Below are 8,252 nucleotides of genomic sequence, written 5' to 3'. Positions count from 1 at the left end.
TTGAACTCAGCTGGAGAAGAGCAGAGACTGTGATTAACTGAAGAAAGGTTTCTCAGGGTATCAGTGCTCTCTTTAGTCTGACTGAAGCCACAGATCATGCAGATGCTCTGGACCCACCTATTCATGTCAGCCTCTGTCTCAGCCACTAGGTAGAAGGTGCGCTCATTGGTAATGATATCAAACCTAAAACACTTTTGGAGCTCTTTTTTGTTGAAGGTCAGGTCTACATCCAACTGCATACAGAAGTTTAGGTTGATAATTCGCAGGGGTTTCTTGGAGTGTTCATTCTTATAGTATTCTAGAACATCTGGCTCACCATTCATCTTACCACTCCGCAGGATAAACCAGCGTTTCTTCCAAGCATACCGCCCCAACTTTTTCTCCAAAGGCAATTTCCCCAACCAGCCAGTGCACACCACATTGTTGCCGGCTGACTGGAGCCTGCAGCAGGCTCTACTAGACAAGTGCATGGGCTGCTGTGTTAGCTGGTTGCTGATGCACAGGTCATGGGAGAGGGATTCCTCAGAGGAGGATTTCCCATATTTCTTTAATAATTTTCTAAGCATTATTACTTAATCCAAAGTTAAAATGAGATCTTACCAGAACCTTGTCTCTTTAAACTTTCTCTATGTATTTTCTCTATTTTAATCCAATTCTCTTAGGAGTTTAGGCACCCTTACAGTACCTTTCAAATCCAACTCTCTCAGCACTTGAGGTACCCCTTTTCCAGTGCCTTTACAATCCAACTCTCTTAGGAGTTGAGGTACCTATTTTCTAGTACTTTTCCACATCCAATTCTCTCAGGAGTTGAAGTACCTGTTTTCTAGTACCCTTTGCAATCCACCCTCACAACTCCTTCCTTGTTGGCCAGCCTTCTGAGGGTGATCTTTCAGGGTCCCCTTACTTTCCCAACATCAGTGAAACCTCCACTTGTGGCTTTCTGCACCACAACTAAGTCCGAGTACTGGGTGAACGCCTGGAGATTTGGATGAACAACAAGACACAGGTTGATTTTCTGAGAGAATGTCTCTTACCTTTATTGTGGAGCAGCCTTATATATAAACTTACAAAAACCCCAGGTGAAAGGGTTCACCACAGGAGATTGATCTAGTGTGGTGAGGTCATATAAACAGGAGGTACCTGTGGTTATGCTGGAAAACAACTCTTAGACACGCTACAGGTGCTGGGTCCCAACACCCTAACCCTAAACCAACACTAACCATACCATGAACCCTAAGGATAACACTAACCCTAAACCTAACCCTGAACCCAGACTCCTACACCTAACCATAATTTTAAAGCCTAACCATAAACCCTAACATTAACTCTTAGCTGAACCCTATCCCTAACACTAGCCCTTACTCTATCTCTAAATCTAACACTAACTCTAACCCTTGAACCCTGAACCCTAACCCTAATTATAACAATAACCCTAATCATGAACCCTAACCCCTAACATTAACTCTAACCATAAATATAAATAACATAACCATAATCCTGTACCCTGAACCCAAACCCTGAACTCTAACAATACCCCAACCCCTAACCCTAAATCTAACCCTATAGGTAACCTTAACCAGAACCACAACCCTAAACCCTAACACTAAACATAACCCTAAACCTAACCCTATACCAACCTGTAACCCTAAACCTAACCATAGGCTTATTGCTAAAACTAACCCTAAACCTAAACCCTAACCCTAACCCTAACTTTACCTCTAACCCTAACCTCAAGAGTAACCCTGAAACCTAAACATAACCCTAATACTTACCCTACTCCTGAACCCTGAAACCTAACCCTAACCCTAACTGTGAGTATAACCCTAAACCTATCTGTGAGTATAACCCTAATCCCGATTCTAACCCTAACCATAGTTTCTCAAAGTCAACATCCCATTTGTGTAACCTTACCTTTTAGCTTGACTTCTCTTCATGGCTGAGATCTTTGAAGGTTTCTGCAGAGGAAGGATTCAGGCCACTGCCTTTGTTTTGCATCCATTTTTCCTCGTTTGGTCTTCTAGTTACACTCAAATGTCAGATATTTCCCTCCTTCTCTGCTTTGTCAAGGTTTCTATGAAGAAAAAAAATTCAAATTACAAAAGTGAACAAAATTGAAATGCACAGGCAGCAGCTCAAGACCCCCAATGAAGTCCGGAGACTGACTTTATTTGGATTTTCAGGTGCAACAAATTGTACACTGGCTACTGCTGCACTTACGCACACATTTTTGGGGAAGACAGCACAGGTAAAGATCTGAACTGTGTGTTACCTGATCAAATGCACCTGAGCAGAGGACTGGGAAGAGAGGGGCATGAGAAAGTATAATAAGAGTGAAGACGATCTACATGGGCACACCGTTTCTAGTTCCCCCTCTCTGGTTCATCCTGCAGGTTGAGGATATGAGATCCTAGGATCCTGTTACAGCACAAAGACCACCACAAAGTGTAAAACCTTACCACCCTGACTACATGTATAATTTCTCTGCAGTATGATTTTTCCTCATAATTTCAAATACAACAATGAGGTGAAAAGACTTTACCACATTACTTTCATAGTTTCTCTCCAATACCTGTTCTTTTATGCATTGAAAGATTACTGGGACGTGAAAGCCTTTACCACATTGACTACAGTCATAGGGTTTCTTTCCCTCGTGTATGTGTTCTTTTATGTGTTTAGAGACTACTATCCTGTCAAAACGCTTTACCACACTAATAACATTCATAGGGCTTCTCTCTAGTATGGGTTTTTTTATGAATAGTCCTTTCACAGAACTATTGTGAAAAGGCTTTCCCACATTGATATCATTCATAAGATTTCTCTTATGAATGTTGGTCATTTTATACTTCAGAAGACTTATATGCAAAAGCTTTACCACCTTCGTTACAATCAGAGGGTTTCTCTCCAGTGTGGTTTATTTTATGAATATGAAGATGAGTCTGTTGTAAAATGGCTTTCCCACATTCATTGCATTCATAATGTCTCTCTGCAGTGTGAGATAGTTTATGTCTTAAAAGAGGACTATGACATGCAAAGGCTTTTCCACATTAATTACAGCCATAGGGTTTCTCTCTACTATGAGTTCTTTTATGCATTAGAAGATCACAGTGACAATTACAGGCTTTTCCTCATTGATTATTCATAGGGTTTCCCTCCAGTTTGTGTTCATATACATGTTAGGAGACTACTGTCCTGTGAAAGTTTAACCACATTGATTATATTTATAGGTCTTCTCTGCAGTGTGGGTTCTTTGGTGAATTTGGAGAAGACTACTGTGAAAACACTTTACCACACTGTTAATATTCATAGGATTTCTCTCCAGAATGGGTTATTTTATACATCAGAAGACTTATATTATGCATAGGCTTTAACACATTGATTACATTCATGGGATTTCCTCTAGTAAGGGTTATTCTATGCATTAGAAGACTTACATTATATGCATAGGCTTAAGCACATTGATTACATTCAACAAGTTTCTCTCCTGCAACTGTAATGTTGTGAATTTGGATATAACCCTGTTGTGAAAGAGCTTTCCCACATTGATTACATTCATAGGGTTTCTCTCCTACATGAATTATTTTATGCTTTAAGAGAGGACTATGATATGGAAATGCTCTCCCACATTGACTACATTCATAGGGCTTGTCTCCAGTATTGGTTATTTTATGTGTTTAGAGACTACTGTCCTGTATAAAGGCTTTGCCACATTGAGTAGGTTCATTGGGTTTCTCTCCAGTATGGAGTCTTTCGTGTTTTTGAATATGATTAGGAGATGCATAGGCTTTAACACTTTGAGAATATTCAGGTTTCTCTCCCATATAACTCCTTTCATTACTGCAATGATAATTGACACAGTTAAAAATTTTAATACATCCATTGTATGGTTGAATTTATCTGTATGAATTTATTTTACAATTTGGTCTACTTGTAAAGAGTAATGAGATGTTAAGGTTTTATCATCCTTTACATTCATGTTGTTTCCCTTTATTAAGGGTGGCTTTGGATCTTCAAATATACCTGTGATGATTCACATTGATAGCATCCTTTTTCTATGTGATATTTTTCACATATTTGAAGAGAATTAGAAAAACTTTGTTTTCATATACTATGAGGCATACACATTTGTAAAGCAAACCAGGAGAAACAGAAATATATTCATATTCCTAGTACAATAGGGCTTGTCTGAAGTGTCAGTTTGTTGATATATTTCTAGAGAAGCTTGAAAAGCAATTACTTGTAAACTTTCATCACATTCAACAAATCTATTCAGAGTGGGGGCTGCTACATATCTTCTAGTTGTTCTGAGAGAGTGGGGGTGTGCTGCTTCTTTAAATACCCTATGATCATATGGCTTGTATCAAGAGTGACATATGATATACCTAGTAAAGGAAGAATACCAAATAAAAGATGTCCACATTGCATTCACACCATTTAACTTTCTGTTCCTCCTAGACATATAGTATAGAAAATAAGGTTTCTCCATAACAGGGACCCTTAGCTCTTAACTCTAACTACCTCTCTTCTCACTAAACTTAGTAAAAAGTATCTGAACAGGACAAGCATTATTATGAACTATTTGCTTATTAGAAGGATTTGAACATGTATTTTTCACTTATACAATGTGCATATCTTTTGTAATATAAGTGTTATTAACTAATGGATTGGCAGTTGTACAGCAGAGCTATCATGAGGCTATGATTGAAATGGTGATATCTATTAAGGCATGGTTTCCTTGTAGGCTCTCTTAAAATTATGCCTTGCAAACACAATTCACCTACTTGACACTGAGACATGTGGTCTTGTGAGAATTTAATAATCATCAATGCACTTTAACCTGTGCTTAATTACATTGTTGCTTTCTTTAAATCTTCTGGACACCCTAAAATTTCTTCAGAGGCATATTTGTTTTAGCTTCCACCTTAAAATTAAAATCATTGTAGCCTAAAATATAGGGCCAGAATATGTCTTAAATATTGTTAGAAATTGTGCAACATTTAAGGTATTACCTTCAGTGAAACTTAGAAACATTCCTGATTCATTCACATCATCCTTTCTTAAATTCAGCTGTAATTACAGAAGAGCATCAATGACCAAGAAACAGTTCCCCCTTATTTTAAACTGTGAAGAAAAATTCAGTCTTACCTATAGCAGTGAGTTTCCTGTATTCTTCAGCATCATGTCTTTATGGAGATTATTCTACGAAGGATCCATCAAAGCCCACTCTTTCTTCGTGAAGTCAACATGCACATCGTCACAGGTCACTGCATTCTAAATTATACAATAAATGTATAAAAAGAAAGTTACACTGGCAACACTATAAATGCAAACATCTTTGAAAATATAGTAACATAATTCTCATAATTCCTACACCTATTCCATGACACAGCTAATGGAATCACCTAGTCACTTAAAAAGAAAGCTGAGTAAGAGGGTCACCTCTATTATTTCTTCACCCTTTGAGTAGGATATTGCCATGTTAAAGAAATGCCTTTTAACAGACAGAGATAGACAAGCAAACAAAACAATAGTATGCAGCACACATCAGAGAAATTGCATAAACAATATCTACAAGAAAGATGGGCAAACAGGAGGTACAAGCTCATGCCTTCATTTGCTTCAGGAAACAAGGAAAACTGTGATACCTGATGAATCAAGATTTGCAGCTGTCATTGTATTTTTGGAAGCCTCATTCAAGTTGTTCTTAGCATATGGTAATCAACTTGCTAAAGAGTGAATACAGAGAAAACTAAAATGCCCTGGGCATAGAGAATGTGTTCAAGTCCACTAAGGCTGGAGAACCCTGCAGCTGTGAATGGCTAAGTATATTACTAAAAGTGTATCAGAGTCTTTGTTCCACAGACACACATGAACTCACACCCCAGCCTCTACATCCATGACAGACTACTCTAACACCCTATAGAATAAACCAACTATGCAGGATCCCAACAGACATGTCTGAGCAAACTGTAATAAAAGAAACTTCTTCAGGAATTGCTTCATCTCCATGAAGACACCTCAGGTCAGGAATATTGTATTGCAGAATCTTGGTATGGCCCCGTGTCATCACCATTTCTGCCAAAACAGAGGGTCTATACACACTGGTCATACACAGAGATGGATGGACTTCCAGATCCTTTATATTTATGGTTTGTTTGTACATAATATTAACATACAAAAAACTGCAAAACAACATTGGTAATAATTATCAAAATTACTGGACTCTCAGTTCTTGATTAACAAAGAAAATAAAAACTCTCCCATGGCAAAGAACCACATTCTCCTACTTGACACTCACCAGGATATGATGATGTTATATAATGATTGGCTTAACTCAGAGTCCTACAGCTCCAATCCTACAATGACCCCCCTTAGCAACATTTTTGGATGAAATTGATTGTATTGCCTTTTATTTCTGAATGTGTTTTCAATTTGGTATCTACAAAACCTGGAGAAAATATAAATATCCTGTCATCTATATTGTTAAAAAATTTTTCGCTTAATAATTGTTTGTTTTAGTGCTTGAGATTTATTTTCCTTCATTTATTTATTACTAATTAGAATGTGTCCCAAAGTTGAAAATTGCTATGAAATCTTTAACAAATCTTATATGTGGTTGCCATTGGCACTGTGCATTGCCTCAAGGTCTGGGTACCTTCTCTCAATAAAACTTCTATAAGCTCTGTCTGCATGGAACGTTTGTCCCTCACCTGCTATGGGTCGGACCCACCTGACAATGTGCCTATCCAACAGTATTATGACTTTGAATCCTTTTCATTTTGTTCTTTAATTATTATTAAATACTAAACAGATTCCCCTCCCTCCTCTTCTCACACTCCCTCCCTCTCCTATTCCTTGTAGCCCCCATCCACTCCTCCTCCATCCCCTTAAAGAATGGGGCAGGACTCCCATGGGAGTCAACAAAACATGGAATCAGGTTGAGGCAGGACCAAGCTCCAAGATCCTCCCCCAGCATCAAGGCAAGAAGAGGCTACACAGCATGGTTCCTGATCCCACTGCATGGAGCCCCACAAACAGACCAAGCTACACAATTGTCACACATATGCAGAGGGCCTAGGTCACTCCCATGCAGACTCCCAAATCTCAGTCCAGGGGATTCTCCTCCATGATTTCAGCAGGACTCCCAGAGTTCCACCCAGTGCTTGCTTGGCTGTCTGTATCTGCATCTGCTTTCACCAATCATTGGATGAATGCTGTCTGATGACAACTAGAGAAGTCATGTATCTGATTATAAGAGACGGCCAGTTCAGGATACATATCCACTATTGCTAGGTGTCTTATCTGGGTAATCCTTGTGGATTCCTGTGAGTTCCCTGGTACCAGGTCCCTCCCTAACACCAAAATGCCCCATATTGAGATATATCTCTAATTACTCTGCCCTTCCTTCCACCCCAAGCCAGCCAGCCAGATTCCACATTTTCCCATCTTACCTCCCCAACCCCACTGCTCCCAATTTACCCAGGAGATCTCTTCTGCTCCACACAGCAAAACTTTAGATGACCACAGAAAGAAAAACCAAGATATTTCATGACAAAATCAGATTCAAACACTACTTACAACCCAGCCCTACAGAAAGTACTAGAAGGAGAACTCCAACCAAAGGAAGTTAGCTGTGCTCACAAAAACACAGGCAATAGATAATCTCACAACAGCCGGACAGTGGTGGCACACACCTTTAATCCCAGCACTCGGGAGGAAGAGGCAGGTGGATCTACAAGAGCTAGTTCCAGGACAGCCTCCAAAGCCACAGAGAAACCCTGTCCAGAACAAAAAATAGATAATCTCACAGCAGCAAAACACAAAAAGGAAACACACACACATACACACACACATACACACACACACACACACACACACACACACACACACACATACCACACTATCACATCACCATGACAGATAAAAAAACAACAATTAACAATCACTTGGGTTTAATATCTCAGCATCAATTCGCCATTAAAAAGACACAGATAAACAGAATGGATATGAAAATAGGATCCATCCTTCTGCACAATACAGGAAAAACACATCAACTTGAATAACAGACATTAAATCAAAATAAAGAGTCAGAAAAAGAATTTCCCATCAAATGCACCTGAGAAGCCAGCCAATGTATCTATCCTAATATCTAACAAAATATGCCTCAATCTAATTACAAAGATGGAGAAGGACATTTCATATTCAAAGTAAAAGTCCATCAAAATGAATTCTAAATTCTTCACCAAATTATACAC

This window comes from Cricetulus griseus, unplaced genomic scaffold (genome assembly GCF_003668045.3).
Source record: "Cricetulus griseus strain 17A/GY unplaced genomic scaffold, alternate assembly CriGri-PICRH-1.0 unplaced_scaffold_1, whole genome shotgun sequence".
In the NCBI taxonomy this organism is placed as follows: domain Eukaryota; kingdom Metazoa; phylum Chordata; class Mammalia; order Rodentia; family Cricetidae; genus Cricetulus; species Cricetulus griseus.
The sequence above is the reverse complement of the archived record's forward strand: the minus strand, read 5'-3'. Positions refer to the sequence as shown.